Below are 27,007 nucleotides of genomic sequence, written 5' to 3' on the forward strand. Positions count from 1 at the left end.
TATATATATATGTTTTAATATATTAGAATTCATGAGGCGCAAACAAATCAGTCAGCTTCCATTTTGTGCCCATATATGGGCACAAAAGGGGGCTTGCCCATGTATACGCCATATACATATATATACACACTTATACATATACAGTATATATGTATGTACTGTATGTATGCATGTACACACACACACGCGCACACACACACACACACACGCACGCAGAGACGCACACACACACACACACCCACCCACCCACCCACCCACCCACCCACGCACGCACGCACGCACGCACGCACGCACGCACGCACGCACACACACACACACACACACACACACACACACACACACACACACACACACACACACACACACACACACACACACACACACACACACACACACACACACACACACACACACGCACGCACGCACGCACGCACGCACGCACGCACGCACGCACGCACGCACGCACGCACACACACACACACACACACACACACACACACACACACACACACACATGGAAAGCAATTTGGGACGTTGAAGTCAACCAACCAGCCTGCCAGCCAGCCAGCCACCACACCCTGGCCGGCTTGCTGGCTGTTCCGTGGTCCTGTCTCTCCGTATTGCGGCAGAGGTGAAGTGAAAAGAGCAGGGTGTGAGCAGGAGTTTAATGCGGCGTGGTAATGCAGCTGAATGTCAGGGATGAGTCTGTCTGTGTACTCTCACTTGGCCCGCAGTAATTAGGACTTATTGGCCGTACTCCTAGCCAGAGAACCGTCTTCCTCTGACGACCAGCAGTGAGTGTCTGGGTAAATAGCATCCCTCTCCCATTTCCACTTATTCCATGCCTCTGTTTCTTCCATTTGCTTCTTGCCCTCCTTCTCTTCCTCCTCTTCCCCTTAAGTCTCTCTCTCCTCCTCCTCCTCCTCCTCCTCCATCTCTTGTTTGTGTTTCTCTCCTGTAACTCTGCCTCCAATGTCTCTCTATCATATTTTATGTCTTTCCATTTGGGCTCATTGTGTCAGTCTCGCCGCTTCTCTCACACGCTCATTTTCTTTCGAGAGAATCAAGGTTTATTTTTCACTAATCATACCGGTACAAGAAGTGAAATGCAAGTAAGGTCTTCAAAATTAAATCACTGTGCTAAAACAACACACTATGACAATAATAAAACATAAAATGTGTTAAAACATTTTTTAAATAAGAAGCAGCCTTCAACAAGTATCCACATCAGCATAACATAATAATGGCAAGAGAGAAAGAGAGAAAAGTATAGATAGATAGATAGATAGATAGATTTTTATTATAGTCTCCTGCACCATATGATGCCCAGCCCGCACAGGCTTATAAGACACTCACAAAATGTACATACACCAAGATACACCACAAACAGAATACATAAACATTTTGATTGTCCAAGCTGTGGGTTACGGGTACATCGTCCTCCACCTCAACTGCCATGCTTTCTCTATGAATTTTCCTAAAACAAAAACTTCCTTATTGAACAGCCAACTTAACATATAACATTCAGACATCCAAAACAAATCTGGATTCTTATCCTGCATTTTTTCGTACATCATTGTACAGTGGATAGTGAAAAACAAAATGAACCTCATCCTCCACAACTCCCAGGTCACAAAGAACACACAATCGCTGCTCCTCAGGAATGCCAGTATATCTACCCACCTCAACTGCCAGAGGTAATGCACCAGATCTTAAAGGCATTGACGGCGAGTCAGAGATAAACAAACACCGCGCCTCCAGCAGTTAGTTTCCCCGACCACCAGGGGGTGACGCAGGAGGGACTTCCATAGAGCTCAGGGAACTTCTGAAGGGGCCATGCCGAAAATAGGTTGCTTTATTCGGATATAATTCGCGGAACTGCCCGCCCCTGCTGGTTCTCTGATTTTTTATTTTTAAATAGGCTCTTTCATGATAAATCGACCACATATATGAAGTTAAACAACTAAATTCTATCCAAACGCTATCTTAAAAGTAAATTCTGTGCCTCAAAAACGAAGTTTGAGAGCGTTTTAAAACCGAAAGTAAAACGTTCACATGGACACGGACGCGCACGGACGCGCACATGCGTGCGTTAATTTACGACCCGGACAAACATAAACAGTAGGGAAAATACGGATTTCAGAAAGAGGACTGTGTTTCAATGCAGGAAAACACCCCAGCATCATTATATAGTGGCTGATAGAGGGGAAAAAATGCAATATATATATAAATATATATTTTTTTAATTTAGGCTTAATGTTGCCTAGAATCCCTTTAACTGGGCACAGAGAGACCTCTGTCCTCTCTTTAGATTTAATGCAACATAAGGTTCAGTGATATAATTCTCTTTATATTGAACATAATTTCTTAACTTTGCTTTTTTCCAAATGTCCACCCTCCATTGCTCCTGATGTAATATTGATAATTTATGTTTGACCGTATTTATGTTACAATGAAGGTTGTTCATAAAATATGCATTTAAATCAGAAAGTGAAAATATTGAAGAGACCTCTCTTATCCATGGATGATTACATCTTCTATTCCAATTAAATATACTTTTCGTAAGCCTCTCTTCTGGCAGTTGGGTAAGGCGGTTCCACAGTCTAATCATTTCACATCTCTGCCTTATGAGGCAGCTTTCCCAACCTGTGTCACCTTCAATGGCCAACTTAGTGGTATACTTGTGCACCCCGAGAAAACACCTTAAAGCTCTACTCTGAATATTTTTACATTCGGTGGCCACCTCAAAGCCCCATACACCTGATACACCCCATACACCGCCCCCTCAGTACTTTTGGCTGAGGGGGCGGAGCCAAAAGTACACTGTGTGTATGTCACTGATCACATGACCTCAATCAATTATCCTTTTCTAGGCAACATAGAAGGGGGGGGGGACTTTTTTCTTATTTCCACACAACAGCTCTAAGGTGTATTAAAGACATAGTTCAATGTTGAAAATGAGTGGTCTTCCCCTTTAATATGGCACCTAATGCTCTACCTGCTGAGTCAGCCAATACTTTCCTCCCCTCAGAAAAACTCATAAATTCATGAAAAACAAAAGTATTTATATGAGGGGACATAACTCAAAGACATTGACCCAAAAGCAAAACTATGGTTACTCTGCTGTTCAGCTTTCCTTCTAAAATGTATAATCTGAGTTTTCTCTCTGTTAATGGCAAGTCTCCATTTACTGCACCATAGACCCACAATATCCAACATTTTCTGTAAATTTGACACATTTTCAGCCATCAGAGCAATGTCATCAGCATATAAAAGAATACTCAAATTAATATTTTCAATTGATAGACCCAAATTGGCCTGCTTGATTTCCTGAGCTAAATCATTTACATAAAGAGCAAACAGAGTGGGTGAGAGCACATCTCCTTGCTTCACACCAAATGGCGTGGGAAACCAGCCGGTTCTGAGGTCGTTCAACTGCAGGCAAGCGAATATAAGTGCACAATAAGGCATAAGGCGTATAAATGTGCAATAAGGCAAAGCTATTTTCTGCAGAAAACCCTTACTATAGCAGAAACACTTGCAACAGTAACAGCCCCTAGCATTTTATACTAAAGCAGAAGTAGTCACAGTAGTAGTCACATCAACATAGCAAATGTGAAAGAGACCTTTTATAGTATCTATATACTATATATCAGTAATAAGCACATAAGGAGTTTCCAATGCAGCTACGCCCACATATGGTGTGTATTGTCTAACCGCAATGCGTTGTAATGGCATAAGGCTCAAACAAATCAGTCAGCCCCATATATGGGCACAAAAGGCGGCATGCCCATATATGGGCATATACTGATGACACCAGGGATCTCCATATTATGGGCATAAAAGGCATAAGTACTAACAGATACAGAGATCTCCATATATGGGCATAAAAGCCTGAACCTCTAGTTGTATAAATTGTGCAATATTGGGTTGATCACACTATACAGGGATACTACAGTTTCTATTTACCTTTCATTGCCCATTACTTTCACTGTTGTTGCTTTCACTTTCCTTCCCTACGGTTTCTTGTTCTCTCTCTGTTCCTGTTTTTGTCCCTCAAGTACAATTTGTTTATCTAATGCTACAATTTATGTATCTAATGGTCTGTCTCGCTCTGTTTTCCCTCCGCTCAATCTGTCTCTCTCCCCTTCCCTTTCTCCAGCTCAAGAGTACCTGTGGCATACCTGTGCTCAATAAATCCCTCCTCTTTATAATGTACAGCTTTGTGGGACCAGGTTTTCTTCAGAATGTGCCGGGGTACTCGGGGCCGGCCCTAGGATTTTCGTGGCCCTGAGCAAGATTTTTTTGGGTGATCAAAATCATTAGTCATTTTGTATTGCATACTCAAATAATAAAGCTAGTTGTTGGATAGGAGATACATGACATAATTACAACCCCCCTAGTGGTAGTGGCCCTAAGCGACCGCTTATTGCTTATAGCAGCGGGGGTACTGAAACATAGAGATACAAGCACATGGACAAGTGAGTTTGAGTTTGAGTATGAGCTGCTTTAGTTGTTGCAGTACATAGATTTCAACCAGGTATTTTTAGCGGTGCCAACCGCTCTAAGCTTGACTTTGTCCGTATGTCCGTCCGTCCGTGGAAGCACGGGATGAGCACGGGATTTCAAACAGCTATAACTCAAGTTTGCAGCATGCCACCAAGTCCAAATATGGCATATGGACTTAGACCACCAATAGGGACGAGCATGAATTGCTGAAGTTATCAAAGAGGAGTCCAGGGACCCCAAGCGTATGTTATGTCCGTCCGTCCGTGGAAGCACGGGATGAGCACAGGATTTCAAACAGCTATAACTCCAGTTTGCAGCATGCCGCCAAGTCCAAATATGGTATGTGGACTTAGACCACCAATAGGGACGAGCATGAATTGCTGGAGTTATCAAAGAGGGGTCCAGGGACCCCCAAGCACGGGATGAGCACGGGATTTTAAACAGCTATAACTCCAGTTTGCAGCATGCCACCAAGTCCAAATTTGGTATGTGGACTTAGACCACCAATAGGGACGAGCATGAATTGCTGAAGCCCCGCCCCGTCTGTCTTCCCATTGGCTGGCCTTTAAACAGGCATAACTCAAGTTCACAGCATGCTAGGGAGTACACATTTTGTACATGGACTAAAACCACCAATAGGGCCCCAAAGGCACCGCTTCCTTCACACAGGGTGTGATTTTTTTGTTGTTGTCGGGGTTACCCAAGAGATAGTCTCTCAAGCCATAGCATCTCTTCCACTATTTTTTTTATGCTGCAGAGTTTGTAATTCTACCCGGGATTAGTTGAGAACAGGAAGCTGTCATCTCCTCTTCAGACCTGAAGGGTATTCAACCAATCATGACACAGTGTTCATGAAAATATTTCATTCAAATATTTTGAACTTCCATTTCTTCTAGGCAGCTTGTTAGCTATGCTTCAACTAATTTGGTTTCTAGTAGGAGTTATTTTACACAACTGCAAAGGGAAGAGGGGAAATGAAGTTACATCCGCTTTATTTTCTTCTCATTTTCAGATCTTCCGAAGTGCAGATTGTTAAGTGGAAGCATGTTTAAATTGTGGAAGCCAACACATCTGTCTTGAGAGACTACCCAACAGAGGGCCAGTGTATGATGCATCCGGCCCTGAGCTATCCAACCTCGGGCCCAGGCCAGCTACATCGCAGATGCCAGCCTTCTCTGTTGGATAATAATCTTGGGTAATGGCAAATGCCAAGGCGACAATTTGTTTATCACATACTGTACCCATGGGTGTACAAAGAGAAAATAACATTTGATCAACCGTAAATGCATGGCCAAGCCAAATGCACAGTTATGGGAAATTGAGACATTGCAGTGGTGCCGGAGTGCTTTGCCTCTACGCACTCAGATGCCCACAGTTACAGTAGATATCCATCTCAATCTTTTGGTATTCCATCTCAACTTGAAGGAGTATTTGTTTTCCTAAAAGCACATATGGAACTTAATTAAAACTGACCTCTAAACATCCCTCCACAATTGTAGGACTCAAAATTCACCTTTTAGAAATTAAGCTTAAAGGGTTATTCCATCCAATGACTCTTAACAATAGCCTACTCTCAGTTTCAGTCCAAAATTTTCACCACAGTCTCTACGTGTATCTTATATACTGTATAGCTAATAAGATGTGTGACCTGCTTCCAGAAGTCAATCAGATGTATAGCAAAAACACAGTTCTATATGCACAGTCAGAAAGACTAGAATTTGCTTTTGAATGATGCCAGTAATATAGGTCACATATTACATGTTGACTGTCATCACTGTTTGTAATGTATAGTTGAAATCATTTGTGCATGAAAGCAGCACACAATGTTTGTATTTCTGCTTTCTACAGTATCTACAACAAATCTAGATTTTGATATACAATCTTTTATATTGGGTGGTCTTTATGTTGATATGTACTCCTAAAAAGCCATGGTCATGGCTTATATACCGAAAAGGCTGTTTGTGAAATGAAAGATAGACACTACCAGCTGTAGAGAGGCTTAAGGAGCCGTGTCGACCAATATGTTTTTACATCGAATTGCATGTTTTTACATCGAATTGCATGTTTTTAATTGTTTATAATGGGAGGGCCGCGTTTTTGGAAACTCCAGCAGCTTGGCATGACGCAGGTTATTTAACCTTGCACTCACGTGTGCATGCGTAAAATCTTTTCAACTCCAGCGCCTGGAAGCGTTCCCAGGCGAGCACCCTGGCATTTTCAGTCTGGAAAAAACCTCAGTCGAAACGGCCCCTTAGAGTAGAACAGGGGTCTTCGACGTTTTAGTTCAAGGACCTCGGCCCTAGCAGAAAGAGACAAAGCAGGGACCCCCACTACAATTGTATAAAATTGTGTTGCATATTAAAGTTTTTTTTTCATCCATTAAAAGCTTCAAAGCTAGGTCACATTTAGCTGATTGTATAATCAATGTCTGTCAACTCAACTGTCAAGAGATTTGAGAATAGCTTGAGTATTGCACAGCTTTTTCTTTTTTAAGTGACTATGCATAGCTTGCCTCCAAGTGATGCTGAAACTTTGATTGCTTCATAGATTTGTTAGACAGGACTATCATCAGTGTGTCAATTATGTGTATTTACACATTACATTTGGTTTTAATATGTTGGATTCATGTTAATGTGTATTTTCAGACATTTACACATGTTTCCTATGACACAAAAAATGTGCCGCCCCCCTGTACTAACTCTGAGGACCCCCTACAGATCCCGGACCACCTGTTGAAGACCTCTGGAGTAGATCATGCATTTCCTTTGCCCCCTTTTTCATAGTTGAACTGAGTTGATATTTGACTCCACAGAGAATAAAGCCGAATTTATGCTCCACCGTGTGCTCACAACGCGCTGCATCCTCAACGCATTGTGAGCTTGTAGGTCGGCTATTTTCAACATGCGACAAATTAAGCTTACGTGTTTTCCTGGTGATATGACTAAGTTGACATTAAAGCTGCCCTATGTAACTACTGTTCTGTCCTGGATTTGAACCCAGGTCTCCTGTGCAAGTGCGATCAAAGCCTGCCTGCTTGCTCTGAGTAATTTAATGTTGACCTTCAGGTCAAGTTTTTCTCAAACCAGAAACAGGATTGTGTCAAAGGTCGTGTGCAAACTAGACAAAGGATCTAAATGTCTCAATTGAGGAGCGGGAGACCAAATACAACCACCCCAATTGTATGCGTTATATTGTATATATATATATATTGTGCATACTTGTTGTAGTGTAATATACATTTCTGCACATAATCTCGTACACATAAACTAATTAATTAATATAGCCCATTTCTTCTTGAGACTGTGATCAAAGTCCCTTTGATCCTTTTCTGGCATGTCAGGAACAGTTTTCTTTTTACATTGAAGGATAGAGAAGAGATCAGGGCTGTGAGAGAATGACAGAGCCCTGTCCAAAACATTTTATTCCTCTGCAACTGACATTTGACATACAGATCAAGGAAGCAAGTCCCAAGGGGTAGACTAACTCCGCTGACTCAGTCCATCTGACAAATGTGATTTGAATTGTTAACAAGACTCACGCTGGATTCAACACACACACACACACACACACACACACACACACACACACACACACACAAACAAGTTTGCATTCTTCTGAGGACATCAATATTTTACGAATATTATGAAAGCCATTTATTCTTAAACTCGCTGAGATGCGTTGCGAGCTTGTAAATCTACTATTTTCAGTGCATGAGACCGGCGTGCAACTTAACTAATTTATCAATCAGGCATTACTCCAACCAAACCTCTAAGGGCCCTATCTTGCCCCTTATAAACATTTTTGGCATTAATTACTAATTTGAAAAACATTTTAAAATAGTTCAAATAGCCATATAGCCAAATAGTCTATTTTCCCTATTTTAAAATGTTTTTCAAAATAGTAAAAAATGTCTAACAAGTTGAGGCATAACGGGTATAATCCTAACCTTAACCCTAACCTGAATCTTTTACTAAATTTAAGTCCTAGCTCCCCAAATCTGTTTAATCCATAAAACGACCATTTCTCTTGAGGATCAGGAAAGTTGTCCTCATAGTCTGTTCCTCAAAGTCTTGTCGGGACATTAAGTCCCTCACAAGTTTAGTAATACAAGTATACATGCATTCACTGTTCCTCCCACCAGAATGATGTAATTCATTTTATAGTTTATTTATCCACTTAAATCTATACTTAGTTGACCCGGAGTCCCTCAGGGGTCTTTAATACTTGCTGGCTATTTCTCAGCTCCACTTCTTTATTGCTTCTACGTTTCAACATTAAAATTCCTGAAGAATTAATTGAAGCCATAAACAAGTAGAAGAGATAGCCAGTGTTGCGGACATTATCTATTTCCTGTTGCATCCTGTTTGTGTAAGGGCCGGTGTGTAAGGGCCTTAAGACTAAACAATTTTAGATCACTAAAATAGGACTAAAACTAAATGGTGTGTTATTCAAAAGACTAAGGCTAAATCAGAATTTGCTGTCAAAATGAACACTGGTGTATGTGCCCACACTGTTGTCTATAAAATAGCCTAATCCTGTCAACCATAGTTAGTTCAACAATGGAGTAGACCATGCATACTTCAACAAATTATAAAGGTACGCTGTTAACAAAACTTGTATTTTACTTTACTACTTTAAAAGCAGATTTACAATCTATGAGCTAATCAGAAGGTTACCGAGTCTGGACAGCATACGTATCGAACAGCACCCCCAGAACTGTATAGATACTGTACAGTCAACAGTTATTTATTTTATTTTAAATTGCAGGAAAACGTTTTAATTATTGATTACATTCATTTCCAATGGAGTTGTATCTTTGTATTAAGAGTTGAAGAATGTCATTATTAATTTCACTTGGCCCCGTAGTGACATTTGTTGTTAGTCTACTTGTTGGTAATACAAAATGATCAGGCTAGTTAAAAAGAAACATTAATCTTAAGCTTGAATATTTGATTTGGTTGTGTTTTTGAAGGTCTGAGAAAGGCCTCACCTAAATTATAAAATGGAAAAAAAATAAACGGTTTTCCATACAAATTCCATCCTAGTTTGTATGTTTGCTCCAAAAGAGCACATTGCGCTCCAAATGGTTTCTGAAGCAGTCCTCCAAATGGCAAATATTGCGTGTTTAATTGTGGTAGAATTAAGATGCAGCCAAATACAACACAAATTCTTTTCATTTATGTTTTTGGAGCAGAGCGGTGGGAAATGAAGGCGAATGGTGAGTGATTTTGTGTGCAGCAGCAGGGAATCTCTTTGAGTAGAGCGTAAATACATCTTCATGAGCATGGAGAGGGATTTTCACCGCTCAACTCCAATCACATGCTCTGCACCCTACCAGAACCAAAGTGAACCAACCGACACTGCCATCCTTAGAGCCCAATATTCTCTCTAGATAAAGAGAAAAGGTCAATTTAAAGTTATTAGTCCTAGAATTTGGGGGGATGTACAGGGTAGGGTGTCCCATAATGATGGGACACATTAATCTTGGATATTAATAATGACATTGAGTACAAAATATATTTATTACGTAACTAAAGGACACAACAATCTAAATGCAGACAAATGACCATGCTCTCAAAAATGAACAATACAATGTGTCCCATCATTATGGGACACCCTGTATATTCACTGAAGTATAACCTTTAAAGTGAACTAAAATAAAGTGCCCTGAAGAATTTCATTTAAAAAGTAACTAACCTTTAAAGCCAGTGGGCCTAAAAGCCCATGTGCGAAATGCGTGCTCATATTCGACATTGACCAGCTCAGGGGGCCGTGTGGTTACCACAGTGTCCACCCTGAGAGTGGGAGGTCAGGGAATTCAACCCCTGTTCGAGTCATACCAAATACTAAAATGGTACCCAGTGCCTCCCTGCTTGGCACTCAGCATCAAGGGTTGGACTGGGGGTAAGTTCCTGCGACATAAAGTACAAGTGTCATATCCAGGGGGTCTACTTGTACAGCAAGCCACCCCACGCTACAGAAACAGGAGATACGCTCCTGACCTATGGGCCACATGGCTCGGGAACCCTTGGTTCCCAAAGATACTTACTTAGAAAATGTAATTAAAAATGTAACTAACCTTTGGAGCCCCACTGGCGGGCCTAAAAACACATGTACAATATGCTTCCTCATATACACTTGCACAGAAGCACAATAACCCTCTCCCCTCTCTCTCTCCCTCCCCCCCACCACGTCAGACGTTCCCTAGCCTTTTTATAAATTGGGGAGACACAGGCCACCACAATCATGTCTGTCACACTGAACGCCACTGAAAGGACCACTGCTGTGTTGTTTATATGGCTTCCAACAAAACAGACAGAATGCAAAAAATGGAAAAATGGTATTCGACTTGGATAGAACAATATGGCACTGGATGAGTTGTGGACGGAAAGGAAATTTGGCGAGAGAGTGAGTGGGAGGTGTTTGAGTGTGTGTGTGTGTGTGTGTGTGGGGGGGGGGGGGGGGGTGAGATGAGGAGAAGGAGAGAGCACGATAATGAGAATGAGAGCAAGGGGGCATTGGCGCGAGGAAGAGAGGAGGAGAGGAGGGTGACAGAACGGAACAGGAATCAGAGGACAGAGAGGACTAGAAAGAGGACACAGAACAATCTTCAGTGTTAATTTAAGTGCTTCCAGACAAAGAGATAAAGGTAGTAAGTGTTAAATATGTCTATATTCTGATAGTACGCATTGCTAGAGTGTTTGTTCAGTAACAGGGGTCTCCCTGTCTCTCCAGCTCTTTAGTAAACGGAAGGGGAAGAAATGTCAGGTCGGGATAACAATTTGATCCAATCCGGAGAGAGAACTCATACAGGATACAGGATAAACAAGGGACATTGGAAGTGATGGCAAAAAGAAATGCAGACATATTTTTAATTGGAACACTATAAAATTGAAGCTGATGAATGGGTATACTCTGTCCTGATGGGATGAAATTGGCAATCCACCTGGAAATGTATTTTCTGTTTATTAAAGTGCTGGAGAGACAGGGACACCCCTGTTAAAGAACAAACACTCTATACAGCAATTGATTACTATCTGATTCTGCATAGAGCTTTAGCACTTTCACAGAAAAACTTTTGTTTTAACCGAAGAATATCCCTGACACTACCTACACTGTGAGGGAATGAGAGAGAGAGAGCCCTGCCCAAAAACCAAGCGAATCAGAAGTGGCTTGTAATGGTTTATCCTCTTTTAGTGTCAAAGTCACAAAAGTCAAATAAACACTCCGGACTCTGCTGTGCATTGAACCCATGCCATCAGGGACGGCAACGGTCCTTTCAATTTGCCAGCCGGCCAAACCCCAAACCCTCAGCCCACATCTGCAACCACAGCCTGCTATCCATGATCCCTGCAGCCCCTGCCTCGCTCCTTAAATCTCCACAGGACCTAGTAATAACACTGTCCCCTTCAATTCACCACACAGTCTGAGTTGAAGCAAAGCAACCGCACTGTGTTTCGCCATGAATTATCACTGAGTTCCTCCAATAACTCCCTCTAGCTTTTTACAGTATGTGTGCCGGGGAGACTATTTGCAACGAGGTGTGTGATTTTATACAATACTACTTTGTGTAACTATGAATAAAGGGATGCCGCTGATGTTTATTGTATAGCAAGGGTGTGTGTGTGCGTGTGTGTGTGTGTGTGTGTGTGTGTGTGTGTGTGTGTGTGTGTGTGTGTGTGTGTTCGTGTTCGTGTTCGTGTGTGTGTGTGTGTGTTCGTGTGTTCGTGTGTTCGTGTGTGTGTGTGTGTGTGTGTGTGTGTGTGTGTGTGTGTGTGTGTGTGTGTGTGTGTGTGTGTGTGTGTGTGTGTGCGTGCGTGACATTAACACCTCTTTACACCTCTTCATCTCTCACTACCTCTTTCCAACTTAGTCATTAGTATTGCCTTATTTTTCTTTTTAGCTGTCCCTTTCTCTCTCTATCCATCCGTCCACCCTTCCAGTACTTTGTAGATACTTATCCTACCACTCAAACAGAGAGCGTCTCCTTCCCAAACCCCAATGGTTCTATTCTGCCCCCCGCCCACAGGAGTGGCCCAATTCACTCACAACTTGCTACAAAAATCGCTCATGAAAAACTATATAACCTCCTACATTCCATTTTCCACCTTCACATCTGTCTCCTTCTCTAATAATCATAAAGTGCTATATATTTCATCTCGCACTTTACTTCCGGATGGTTCGTTTTGCACCTTCTTTGCCACATCCGTCACGGGACAGAAACAAGCCCTGCCGTGCTCTATGGAAAACAGCCCAAAAGCGCGCCCAAATGAGCCCAAAATCGCTTACACACAAAGCAGCCCTGGCACCCCATTTCAACGTCACAGCAACATGCAGCCAATCAGCGTCGACGGCAACGCAGCCTACGCCAATCATGTGTGAGAGATCTACAAGCTATGGGGCAGAGACGCCGTGTGCCATGCACCGTATCTTAGCAACAACGAAAGCGCTCACTCTCATTGGTCGTGTCACGCTAAGAGCAGTTCCCAGACAATGGCATCTCAGAGAGCTTGCTGTAGTGTTTATATATCTATGGCTGGAGCCATCAGAGTCAGTCGCAGCGACGACGGACAGGGCGCTGTGATAGTTGGCATAGCTAACGCTAACGTGGTTGTCATGCCTGCAGCGGCTGTGCAATCACTTTGTCAACAATGCACGTTCGTGCGGTAACTGTTATTATTGCTGCTCCGTTAGTCCATTGTAGATGGTGTATGTTGTGTGTGTCTTCTGGTGTAGCTCCACAGCAACTCCACTAACTAACGTAATGGCAGGACCGCCCCGTTTAGGCTGCATTATGGTCATGTAGTAATTTCAGATCATTTCGGTCCGATTAGGGCAGTGGCTACCCCCCCCCCCCCCCCCACCCCCCAAATAATCATATTTGAACTGGGGACCCCCCCAATTTTGTTTGACTCCGTTCCACAAGTCAATATTGTGAAAATAGCAGATCTACAAGCTCACAACGCCTCACGTTGAGAGGCGTTGTAAGCTTGTAGGTCGGCTATTTTCAACATGTTTGCCTCTTTCTTAAATTATTTCACAATGTGGCCAATGTTTTATAGTATAGTTTGTTGACTACTTTTGTTGCAGTAATGGTCTTTTCCTTTACTTTAGCTTTTTTATTCTCTCCGCCAGGCCGAAAGGGATGGCGCGAGAGTATGTTTTACCCCCTGTCCGTCCAACGGTCTGTGGATAGCTAATCTCCCGCATCGTTGGCTTGATCGCAGCGCAACTGTGCACACACACTCCCTGGCTGCCAATTCAGAACCTCTGCCCCATTTCTTTCACATGGCCCTGTTATAGTGCCACCAGGAGGCCGCTTTTTGCAAAACACATTTTCTCACAGTACTGCTACATATTTTGTCCTAACATCACGCAAATCGATACACAGTATCTCTATAGTCATTAAACAAAACACGGTCTTTCAGATTTTTCATTTTCCATCCTGATTGACTAAAAATGGCTTCCACAGTTTCCAGGACTGCTCCGTTTTGACCAAAATGCCTCAAATTATGAACACAGCATGCACTTTCCGTGCAACTTTGCACCCACATTCCCACTATGCCGAGCAAGAAATTCCACTTGAGATTTTTCTAATCAGCCTCATGGTGGCGCTATAACAGTCCGATTTGTGTTTTTACCTATACCTGCACCAATCTGTGTAAAACTTTGTATGTGCACTCTCTAGAGGTCAAGGAAAAACCTTTCCCCTGCATTTCTCACATCTACCTTTTATAGCTCCACCAGGAGGCCGCCTTATGTACAACATATTTCTTTACATTACTCCTTCCGATTTTATCTACATTTCACGCAAATCGGTACACATGATCTCTATAGTCATGTGATCAAGACGGATCTGTTTAATCTTTCATATTCCATCCCGATTGGCTAAGATTCACATCTAAAGTTTGCACAAAATGCCGCAAATCATGAATGCAGCGTCCGATTGTGGTCAACTTTGCACGCACATTCACACTATGTTGAGGAACAAGTGCTACCATTTTAACATTGGCCTGTGGGGGGGCCCCACCGACTCTACCTGGCCCTTAGGTGGGCCCCACCTAGGCAATTCTATGTGGGGCCGAGGTGGGTCTTAACTGCGATGCCCATGCGGGCTATAAGTCGCTTCTACCTGGCCCTTAGGTGGGCCCCAACTAGCCACGTTTATGTGGGACCAAGGCGGGTCCTAACTGGGTTTGCCCATGCAGGCTTTAACTGGGTTCTACCTGGGCCCTAGGTGTACCCTAACCAACCAGAGTGCAGTGCCCATCGCTCCAAATGTTGTGACGTCAGGGCTCTCAATACTGCACATTGGTGGAGGAGGAGGGCCCGCAGGGCGCCCGCACACATCGCTGAACCAATGGTAGCCCACGGATGTTTCCTCTGGAGATTTAAAATCTGCCCCTCTATGCCACATATCATCCGCGCTACAGGGTCTTCACTGACCGAGCCACGGCCCCACTGGCCCTCATGACGCTATGCCACTTATATGCGCTGCCAAGTGGCCGCGGGCGCTACGTGGGCGTGGCGCCGGGCTAGACGCGAGGCCCTGCGTAGCAGGGCCGAGCTTCTAGTTATCACAATGGTTCAGAGTCCTAGCCATCCTTGTCAGGGTGTATGGTACAGTATAGCCAAGGCATGTCACATACAGTGTCGTAGTACAGTGTTTCTCAAATGGCGGTGCGTGCACACCTAGGGGTATGCGAGATAAAGTGGAAAATTGCTTTTACTGTTAAGAAAAGTGTCAAGCTGTTTATCTGTAAGGTGTTAAACCACTTAACATCAAAAACCTGACTAGCACAACTGTTATTGAATAGAAAACAATATCTGCTGTTTATTTGCTGTTTTGCACTTTTATTTTGAACATATTGACATCAAAACTTGCCATGCTGGCAAAATGTTGTATTCAGAATGTTGTATTCACAAATCGGGGAAAGGGGGGTACAGCAGCCACAAAAGTTTGAGAACCACTGTCATAGTAGATACTGTAGCTGGCTGTGACATTAATCACAGAAGTGACACTAATGCCTGTGCAGTGCTGAGACAGAGAAGTGTAATTGAGGCAAGCGGAGAAGAAGTTGCACCCATCAAGATCTTACAGCAAACTCCCTTGGTGGTAAATGTACACACTGAGCCGACTTGGCGCTTGGAAAATCGTAGTCTTGCGTAGCCAGACCCCACAGAAAATGAAAAACAGCGACCTCTGCTGTTTGTGATTTTGTCTGTGGGGTCTGGAGGGAGGCAAATGGGAAGCCAGTGCGCAGGGAAAACCCGGTTTCATGTCTGCCTTCAGCGCATCACTTCCGGTTGGTGCGACTACGTTTTCATTCCCACTAACAATATTTCTACACGGAACACTAACACCACTTCTCCCAGAGAACATGGATGGTTTTGGTTATAAGCCCACTTGTTTCTATGATGAAAGAGTCATTTAAAATGTGAATATCTTTCCGTGGTTTTGTCCGCTCCGAGGACGCTATTGTTAAATTAGTTTCGGCTAGTTTCGAGGGGGGAAGGGTGGATGGACACGTGAATCCCGCCCACTACATTTGATTGGGTAAAGCGCGGCCTACTTCCTTATCTGAAGGTACGCCCACTTGTAGCCAATGCGCACACGTTATGACGAACCTCTCCGACAGATTCCACCGCAGGGCAGAATCTGTTCTTGAGAGATTAGGAAAATCGAGACACTCTAATTCACGGCTATTACCATTTAAAACACATGCACCTCACAATGGCCTTGATGCTTAATTTACGTGTCACGATGCGACACGCAGTGAACTTGTAGATCTGCTATGTTTGGCATGCGACACTGGTGCGCAACTGAGAATGATTCAGGCTTTATTCCGTTGTGTTGGAAATTAACTGAGGGAGGGATCACAGTAACACGTTTTCAACATTATGAGGCCGACCGGGTTTGTAAGGGTGGTGGACGACCAACCAGAGCTCAGCTTACTGAGGTTGCACAATGTCATACATGCAAGTCACTCCGCATGAGACCATCAAGCAAAGCAACTAAAATGTAAATGTTTGAGTCACACATCAACCAATGGAAATGTATTGTAAGCGCACAATAACTGTGTTGGAACTTAGATAATGGAAAATGTGTGCAATGTGTGTTCACATGCAATAATGCTCACACGGTGCAGTAAAGGTAGTGTTTTCCAAACAAACTCTTTCCTGGGGGTGTAGCTGCAGCAACAACAACAGGACAGCGTGAAGGGTCCATGCACGGCATTAAGCACATACTGTAAGAACTCTATGAAGTGGGAACCCTGTGCTATTCCCACAACTAGCAGGGTTTGGTTACATATCTCTGCCAGCTTTGGGGGAGTTTTGGAACGGCTATAGCTTGGGTAATCAACCTGCTAGTGATATAGAGAGAAAGAGAGAGAGAGGAGAGGGACCCGCGGCCCATTACATCTTTGGCTCCGAACGAAGCGAGACTGGTGGAGTGGCGAAGTTGGGGAACAAACAAGCTCATGCATCATGTCAATGGATTCCAGTAAGCTCCAGTTCTCCATAACGTAAACCTCTGCCGTCAGCTAAAGCCTCAGTAGCACACTGCTGACTGCAGCATGTGAGCTGAAAAACAGTGGGGCTGTGGCCAGAGATGGTACAGGGATTAAACCCACTACTATTAAACTCTAGAACCGAACCACACACGCCCCTGCTGGACAAGGATTTCAGTTTCACTTGTACATATGCATGCTGTCATCCTCTGAGACACAGTATAACCTACAGGCTGTTTCCATAGGCCTAAACACAAAAAGCTAAGTTACTGGATGGCTGTGTGGATAAACAAGAACATTTATTAATAAAGAACTTAAAGAAGGAGCCGTCCCTGCCTCTAGCTCAGAGCGCAACCAATGCTTAACAAATATTGCTTCGTCAAGAGGCACAGTGTCCAGCATATACAGTTTGAGTTGTCTTGTGAACCCCAATGCCTATTCAACTATTCTTAACTCTTTGACTGCCAATGACAAGATTTCTAGTCATATTTTGCTAAGGTCCTGTTTGCCAATGACGAGAACAACGAGATTTTGTGTTTTCAGTGGTTTTACACTAGATGGCCCTGTTCCCTCGCTTATGGGTCACTGTTTGGCTCTCTGTGAAGCATAGGAGCAGCGGGTCACGTGATCAAAACAGCCCAGCAATTGTCTTGTTATTCGATTTCGGAGAATGGCTTTTTCTCTGTTTGTGTTGCTTACATTCAACTGCCCACAACTATGGAACGGATGATCTCGGCTGCTCACCCCCACCCCCGATTCTAAGAGACTCGGATACGTCTTTTGTGGCTTGGCAAACTATGTTTTATTTCTGGCAGTCAAAGAGTTAAATACCAACCAAGCACTTGATAAAGTACTTGTCCACCACCGTGGATTCTAGCCAATTGGCGTTTATCCGACTTGACTGAGCGTCTATACACGATTGGTTTTAGGGGTAGGGAAGCCAGGTGGGGAGGATAATCATTGTCGCTGCACTAGCATCTCCTATGGGCTGGAACGGTGCCCGCCGGTGGGAAATGATGAACGGGAGGAGTAGGACGGAGGTGCTACACGCTCCCGGTGGGGGATCATCATTGGCAGGTGCAGCCAGTAGGTACAACAGCAGTGGCAACACAGAAATGGGTGGCGAGCGTTAATTGGCATAACGACTAAATAATTACCACTCAGGGTAATGGCAATAAGCCAGCCGCATAAGTTTTCACAAAACTTCTTCCTACTCCTTCTTCGAACATGGAATATAATGTAAGGATGTTAAAATAACGTTGGCGCTGTTTTTAATCAATTTTTTTTAAATATTTTGTATTTGTTATAAATAAATAAATAAATGAAAGAATTAAATGAAACGTCATCGATATGTGTCACATGTGGAATCATTCAATACAAGACTACTTATGCTTGCATGGTTTTGGTACTGTACCAGTGGGCCATTACGTTAAAGTTATGTGAAAAAGTGTTTCCAAATGTATATTTGTGATGTTTTGGGATGATTTCCATAAATAGAAGAAAGTGAAAAATCTCAGGATGGGGACTTTAAAACATAGGTGCCTGGATCATTTGTCCAAACTGGTCTTTTGAGCAATGGATTCAGTTCTCCTATAGTGCAAACATACCTTCTCAGTTGAGAATAGAATTTTGCCACTCAGGCAGCACTTATTCCCATGCTGTGTACCACTTCACCAGTCAAATGATTGTTTAGGTTTACGTCAGATAAAGTTAAGATTGAGGTTAGGGTGTCTGGGTCTGCAGTCTGCCCATCATACACAGTCAAATCCTCAGTGTTCATATAACTCTGAGAGTATGCAATGGGAATGCAATTAACACATTGGGTGCAGAATCTCCGGTTTTGCAAAAAGTTGAGTGCCAAAAAAGTCAATCTTTTTTTTCTTTTCTTTTTTTCCACAAGGGGGGGGCTAGCACAGCTCTGGAATCACCCACGGTGACTCTGAGAATAAAGGCACAGATGGATCACCGTGCCAAAAAGCCTGGCTCCCGTCCACTCCCATTCCCATCTCCTTGGAAAAAAACTCCATATTTCCTTAACTTTTTACAGTGGGGATAAACGAGTCATTTTCGATCCGAGATCACTCCGCCATGGTGACTCACATGAGAGATGTTATTGTTCCAGGCGTTAGCCAGGACCATCCACCATCGTGCATGCATATATTGTTTACAATCGGGTGCTCGTCGTGTCTGCAGCTGTAAACAGCATAGCGTTACAAACGGTGAGATCTCTGGCACTCAATGTCACTTTTTTAATAAAACTCTGGCACCGAATGTGTTAAGGGTCCATTCGACTCCATACACTCTGAGTTAAATGGACACTCAGGATTTTACACTATACTGAAGGTGAGTTAGGGTAAGACTTGAACCAGCCTGAGGAAGTAAGTACTGCCTGAGTTTCCTTGGGGTAGAAAGTCCCCTCTGCAGCCTTCTTGCAGTCCTGATAGTATCACTTTAAAGTCTTGCTGTGTTCCCCTTATGGAGAACGCATCAAAAGCAGTATGAAATGTTCATGAATCTCATGGCCAACAGGAGCTGCTACTGTGCCAAACTTGTATCGTATCGCTTTTATGAAAAGTGTTTTTGGGAACATCCGAGTGAAAATATTATGTTGTTTTGTGACCTCAATATACAGAGTGGAGTCAGATAAGTTGTTCTGGCTACAGACACTCAGGATGGTAGCACTCACTGGGGGATAACCACTACGGGCCCTATCTTGCGCGCCGCCTTCCCCTAATGCCTCAACTTTTTGAGCATTTTTTACTATTTACTATTAAAATAGTTTGAATAGCCAATCTACAAGCTCACAATGTGTCAATGTAGATTGGCTATTTTAACTATTTTAAAATGTTTTTCTAAATAGCAAAAAATGCCTAAAAAATGTAGGCGTAAGGGGTAAGGCGGCACGCAAGATAGGGCCGCAAGTCTCTATTTATAAACAGTGTGTAATGCATATACAATGGGCCTCATTCACTAAGCGGTTTGTAAATAGTGTGTAAATAAAGTGACTAAAGGGGTGTGTGTTTTCTCTAAGCACAAATTGACGTACGGTTCAGGAAAGGGGTGTAGAGCCCTGATACAGTATGTGTGTGTATGTATGGCATGATCAATCTCAGCTGTTCGTATTTGAAAAGCACGTTCACGAGTATATCATTTGCATTGTTCCACGCCCCATTTAATACCATAAAAGGCAACAGGAAATTCAAACTGACTTCACCCACGTGAAACCAACTTCACCGTGCTGAAGAAGTTCAACTTCGTCTCTCGTTAAAAAGAACAGATCTCGTCGATCTTGACAACTTGTACTGTTGACTGTTGACAACTCTGTTCTGTCTGGAAGCGAGTCCCTCGATTGCACGATGGATCAACTGAACGTTAATAGAGCAATGCTCTCATGTGTAATGACAATAAGAAGTTTACAAAGTTTAACCCCACGACCAAATAATAGGCTAATAAAACGTGGAAATAACATATAAGGCTTTTCTACTGAACATTGCTCACCTTTATTGAGGTAAAAAGTTGACGGCTGAAATTCAGGGCATACTGGAACGCTGCAATCCGATAGACTACGGACCAGAACTTTATTGATTACTGAGGGGAAATTCGTCTTTTGGATTAGTTATAGATTTTCCCAGTGTATACCTAGTATTTGAAGTTCCTAGTGTTTTGTTTCCTCGTGTTGGTTTTCTAATAAACCCCCTGCATTTGAGCTGCTCTGCCTTGGTTTGTCTGTCACGCACTTGGGTCCTACACCTCTCTGCCTCGCACTATGACAGTAATGTGAGATTGATTCTGATTCTGTATCCTCATCAGTTGGTAAGACTTATTAGGCAATTTGTAGTGTGGTGTTCATGTGATCAATATATTATAAATTAATAGCGTGGCATTGGAGGCGTGTCTGTTGCCACCTGCGACATTAAGGCATGATAATCTATTTTCAACATTACGCAAAACTGTGGCCGACACTGGCAAACATATAGCCTGGTCTGCAGAAGACACATGATGTGAATTCAAGCAACAAGGAAGGTTTACCAGGCTAGCAAACATTGTGCTGACGGACCTAATAATTCAGCCCCCCGACACACACACACAAATGCAGTTGCATGAGCATGGATGCATGCATGATTCAAGTATTGATCATACAGTACTTGCACGTGTTCACATCTGTAGGCACATGCTCACACGTGTTTGTTTGCATACATTTCAAGACAGAACACACATGTACTCTAAGAAAATCTGAATGGAAACAGAAAATGTTGCTAAAACTTTAAGTTTGCTTCATGAATAAAGGAATAGCGGTGGAAGACATTTGTTGAATGTAGTAATCAGCTTCCTGCTGTCACCTTGCTTCAATATTCTTGCAGCAGTGTACCTAACTTGCATACTGTTGCTGTTGAGCAGAAACATTGCATCTCCAGATTTAAACTTATCTTAAATTTGTCCCCTACATTGTCATACTACAGTGTGAGTGTCACACAAAATAGCCGATCTACAAGCTCACAACGCATTTGAATCTGTGAAGTCTTTGTTGACTCCTGGTCCAGCGAGGACTGCGTTGGACTGTCTGTTTAAACTTCCTGTTGATGCGAGCAACATAGGAGCCGGTGCTATCCTCCTTCAAGAAGGATATGGGTTAGATCTTCCAGTTTCATATTACTCTAAGCGCTTTAATTAGCATCAGTGGGTGTATTCCACCCTTGAGAAAGAGCATCTTGCCCTTGTCTTAGCCTGTTATTGTCTACACTGACCACAATCCCTTGGGTTTTATTAATTACATGCATAATTCCAATCAGAAGCTCATGCACTTTGCAAGGCTTCAACATGGAATTCAGACATGTTACTTGTTGAATATACAGTATACATCTTTAGATGGGGTTGTTATGTGTGCCTTGGTGAAGCCCTGAATGTGCCCTCTTGCTATTTTGGGTGTTGTTTGTCTTCTCTCTGTCTCTCTTTTTACTTGGTCTAGGAGTGGAACACCTGTGGCCAACAAGCCATTAGGTTAAAAGGAGAGCGGGGAGCACTGCAAGAGTGGAGACACAAACTAACAGATCATTTTTCTTCCCCTGTATTTCCCCCTTTATTCTTCTTTTAAACATATTTTTCCTCAACATACTTTCGATATGTTGAGTTGTGTTATTTTCATTCTGGGTGTGAGATCTCAGTAGTCTAGTTTGGGGGTCTTTTTAACATGTTACAGTCTCTGTACAGAGGCAGAAAATAATTGTTCTTTTTTTTCCTTTTAAGTAGACGATCACAGCAACAAATTGAGGTATAATTTACAGTTTTGGAACTACAGCTTATAGAAATATTTTTCGGTAAATTAAAGTTCTGAAAAATCTGACTTCATAGTACAAAACATCTTTGGGAAAAAAATATGTATTTGAATTAATACATTTTATGAAAAACTATATATCCAGACTATGAAATAGTCCTATATTTAACAAATAATATATCTCCATAAACATATCTTTTGCTACTACTCCTACATATTTTGTCCAAAACTCACACAAATCGTTACACATTTTCTCTGGGGTCATGTGAGGCAGATGTGTTTGCGGGCCCCGGAAAGGCAACCCGGCCTGGCGGAGACCTGTGCTCCAAAGAGCACACTTTTCTAGTTTCCACTGGACTCTCCCTTCGTGTAATATGCATCTGCTCCCTGTTGTACTGTAAACAATAGATAAGCGCCGTAAGAAACGGTTCAATGATGCCCGGTGATGAGCCAAACAGAACATGGCAAAATGTGTATAATAGTGTAAAACTCTCACATGTTCTGGTTTGTTCTCAAGTGAGAAACCTTTAAGCTACAAAATTACTAAACTGAATCCTCAATTCACAAGGCTAGCAGGACCACAATACAATTTGTGATGTGTTATTGAGGTAGTACAGATTACAGAATAAGTAATACATAACAACTTTTTTATAAGATTTTTGGGGGCTTTTATGCCTTTGTTGATAGGACAGTATAGGCTGACAGGAAATGGGGAGAGATGGGGAGTGACATGCAGCAAAGGCCGTCGGGATCGGGACTCGAACCTGCGACACGCTGTCAGGCTACTCTGAGCCTAAGTGCCTGGACCGCTACGCCAGTAATCCAGGCCTCAATCAACATTTTTAACCCGCAAATCCCGATTTGGGGTTAGTTGGCTGAAGCATGAATGGGAATAGGTCCCGTCTTCAATTGGTGGCTGGGTGGAAAGTGTGGTCCTTCCTCCTAAACTTCATTACTCCATTTATCAATATGTCTTTCTTTCCTTCCTGAACTTCTCGTCGGCCTATGTAGTGGGCACCTCCACTAGAGACGCAGACACACAATCTTCCCTGCATGTGTCACCTGCAGGGAAGGATTCAAGTAGTTCGGTGGTTCTGCACAAAGGACAACCTCATTCAAATTAGCTGTGCAGGAATGCACTGGCACAGCATGACAGCAACAAGTTCAGGGACCAATGGAATACACAAAAGACAACCGTAGTAAAGGAAACAGACATGCTACAGTACATTCATCATCCTAGTGTGCTGGAGCATATGATGAGAGATGTTACTTTTTAGGCATTTAGCCCTTGCCTATAGATGTCCAGATAGGAAAATCTGTCATTTGTGGCATCTTACTTTGGGGCTCTATTGCAGTAGCAATAGATGGACCTCTTCAGGCCAATTTCGCCCATGTCCCATAATTGTACATGGCTACTGTAAGACCTTATTTGTGTTGTTTTGGCAATGCGGAAATAAGCATTGGATCCACAGAGACAATCTACGCACTAACTTTCCTCTAGTCTTCCATCTGCCTACTGTATTTACAAACGTATACTGTAGTTCACTAGTAGTTACCAACATGGGGTCCTGGGACACCCAGGGGTCATTCAGTGGGTTCCGGGGGTTTTCAGCTGAATGATTGATACGTAGGAACCAAATAGACCCTTGTGTGTCTGTAACTCAGTGTACAAATTAAACCAATTTTGTTCAATTTGCAGAGTTGAATTAGCACTGAGTGAGGATTGACAGAGTAGATTGGGATCCCAGAGATAGAACTTTTTTTCCCCAGTTGTCTTAGCAGCACATTAAGGATGAAACATACAGTAGTTACAGTATAGGTAAGAGTAAAGAGGTACCGAACAAGCAGTTATAACACAATATAAAGTTAAAGTTCCTGTGTCTGGCCTTTAGCCATGCAAAAACTGCCCTTCATGTGGAAAGAAAGAGGCCAACTTCTGAATGAGATAGATTTGTCTTAAGTAGGTTAATTCTCTGAGAACATTGGGCATTTGAAACTAGCCAATTGCAGCAGGCTATGGGTTGAGCGACCCGCCAGAAAAATGGCCTGTTATTTGCCAATCGCACACATGCACAATGTGATGGCAGTGTTGCTGCATGAACACAAACGTAGCCCTCTTGAGTAACTGACTAAAGTGTCTGTCAGAGGTCCGCCCAGCCGGGGGGATCTCTGACGTCACTCTGACTCAGCCATAACCATATAAGTTCCCAATGCAGCTACGCCCAAATATGGAGTATGTTGTCTAACCTCAATGTGTCGTTATGGCTTCAGCTGCAAACAAATCAGTCAGCTCCATACATGGGCACAAAAGGGGGAATGCCCATATATGGGCATACAGTATACTGATGACATCAGCAATCTCCATATATGGGCATAAAGGGACAAGGACTGACAGATACAGAGATCCGGTTGTCCAGAGGAACAGATCCATTAGTAGTTGCGTTTACAATCCAACTGGTAACCAATCGCTCAATCACTACTCAACCACACACACACACACACACACACACACACACACACACACACACACACACACACACACACACACACACACACACACACACACACACACACACACACACACACACACACACACACACACACACACACACACACACACACACACACACACACACACACCATTGAGGGGAAAAATACATTCTCAGGGCAGAACACCACACAGGGAAATACTCATATGACCCTACGGTCACGTGACGCATAATGCGGACCATGCAGACTCAACATTGACCACAGTATTAAATGCATTGAAAACATGTTCAAAACAACATGAAACAAACAATTAAATGTTAAAAATAAATCATAAAAAAAGGAAATTGCCAGCTTAGTGGATGTCACAACTTTAAAAAAGTTTGTCAGGGTTGTTCTATACAGCAAGCAAAAACAAAATAAAACAGCTGCTGCAGTGACTCATTCTGAGAGCAATGACCAACCGAGCATCACATAGCTGTAAAACTGCAAAATTCTGCCCCTTGGTTCCCAGGAGAACCATTAAACACAAAATAAAGTAAATAACACAGCTGAACAGGGCTTAACCAGTGCCCAAGGTAGTGCAGTTGAAGAATTAATCATAAAAACGGTTTCTTAATTCTCCTACAGTACCTGTTCCCCTTGGGACATGCTGTCACCAGGTGGTTAGTGGTGCGTGTAGATGAACGCCTTAATAAACACCTTAATTATGCCAGGTCGGTGTTTAGCATGCAGATCCATGAGGACCCACCATCCACCGGGAGAGGGAGAAGACAGATGGGACATAGTTGCAGTCAATTAAGAACCTCTAATTGGCACCTTCGTCTTAATGTGCTATATGGGTCTTAGAAGGAAAGAGATTTTGATGACCATTACTGTAGAACTGCTTCTAACCCAAGAACCTTTTTTATTAGGAGATTTCTACTTTATTAGAAAGGAGTAAGGACAGTAAAAATGATTGAACAGTAAGGTTGGAGTTGTGTGGATATAATGAGCTGGATTTGAGCCCATTACACTGATATATTTTTCTGCGGTTTGTTTAAAAGTTGTTCGCTATACGCGGCCCTCAGAACTACGTTGCACTGTCAATCACACCAATATCTGAGTCATAATGTTGGGGGCTTCGTCAGAGTACCCGTTGTACCCGTCTGTCTGTGTCCGTTTTGTGCTCATACTGTATATGGAGATGTCTGTTTCTGTCTGTCTACCTGTATCCCTTTTAAGCCCATATATGGAGATATCTGTATATGTCAGTCCTTGTCCCTTTTAAGCCCACATATGGATAGCCCTGATGTCATTAGTATATGGCCATATATTGGAATGCCCATATATGGGCATATAGGTTGGATTAGAGGTTCTGGACAACTGGATATCCGAGCTCTTGACGGGGGCACCGCACTTCATCGAGTCCTAGCCACTGTGTGCGCAGACTTTGAAGTTGGTCGGTCCCATATATGCACATGATAACCATATATGGATATCTCTGTATCTGTCAGTCCTTGTCCCTTTTATGCCCATATGTGGAGATAGCTGATGTCATCAGTATATGGCCATATATGGGCATGCCCCTCTTTGGAGCTGACAAATTTGTTTGTGGCTGATGCCATGACGACACCTTGAGGTTAGACAACGCACTCCATATTTAGGCGTAGCTGCATTGGGAACTCCATATGGTTATGGCTGAGTCAGAATGATGTCAGAGGTCCGCCGGTCCTCCCATTACCCAATTTTAATATAGGATAAATACATTTTTATTAATACAAAAAAACAGAGTATTAACGGTGCAGATACACATAACACATTTAAATAGCCTTGAAACCACACAAACAAACAAAAAAGAATTGCCCTCAGCATATTAGGTCTGGTCCCGCTCAGTTGTGATTGGATTTTGCTGCCCCTAAGTTGTGGGTCACCAATCAGGGCCCGGTATGCAAACGTGGGGCGGGTTTATCGCCATAGACATTTTTTAAATCAGCCCGTTGGAAATGTAGGTTCCAAACACAGATTCCAGACTAATATCTACGCAGTGATATTAGTCTGGCCATGTCAGGCTAACCTTTAAAGGCTTCCCATTAATGTTCTGTGGAAGCAGGTGGCGGCCAATCACATTGATCACATTGTTGAATGTGAGAGGGTGGCAATGACATAGCAACCGGTTCATCAGTAACACACAACATCACTTGAGATTGACAGAAAGGATAAAGTGTTGTCAAGTCTTCTTATTATA

At 42.9% G+C, this 27,007-nt stretch overlaps 1 protein-coding gene across 1 annotated transcript in view; it reads right to left on the reverse strand.

Annotated features, from left to right (window-relative positions):
* Positions 1-8,449: 8,449 nt before the first annotated feature.
* The window catches only part of slc26a2 (solute carrier family 26 member 2), a 77,076-nt gene continuing 58,518 nt past the window's right edge, over positions 8,450-27,007 (reverse strand). The window contains exon 6 of the transcript XR_014599554.1: positions 8,450-8,467. The gene's annotated coding sequence lies outside the window, so the exon portion shown is untranslated. The remainder of the gene's footprint in view (positions 8,468-27,007) is intronic.

Source organism: Gymnoscopelus microlampas (genome assembly GCF_963454915.1).
Source record: "Gymnoscopelus microlampas genome assembly, chromosome: 18".
NCBI lineage: Eukaryota > Metazoa > Chordata > Actinopteri > Myctophiformes > Myctophidae > Gymnoscopelus > Gymnoscopelus microlampas.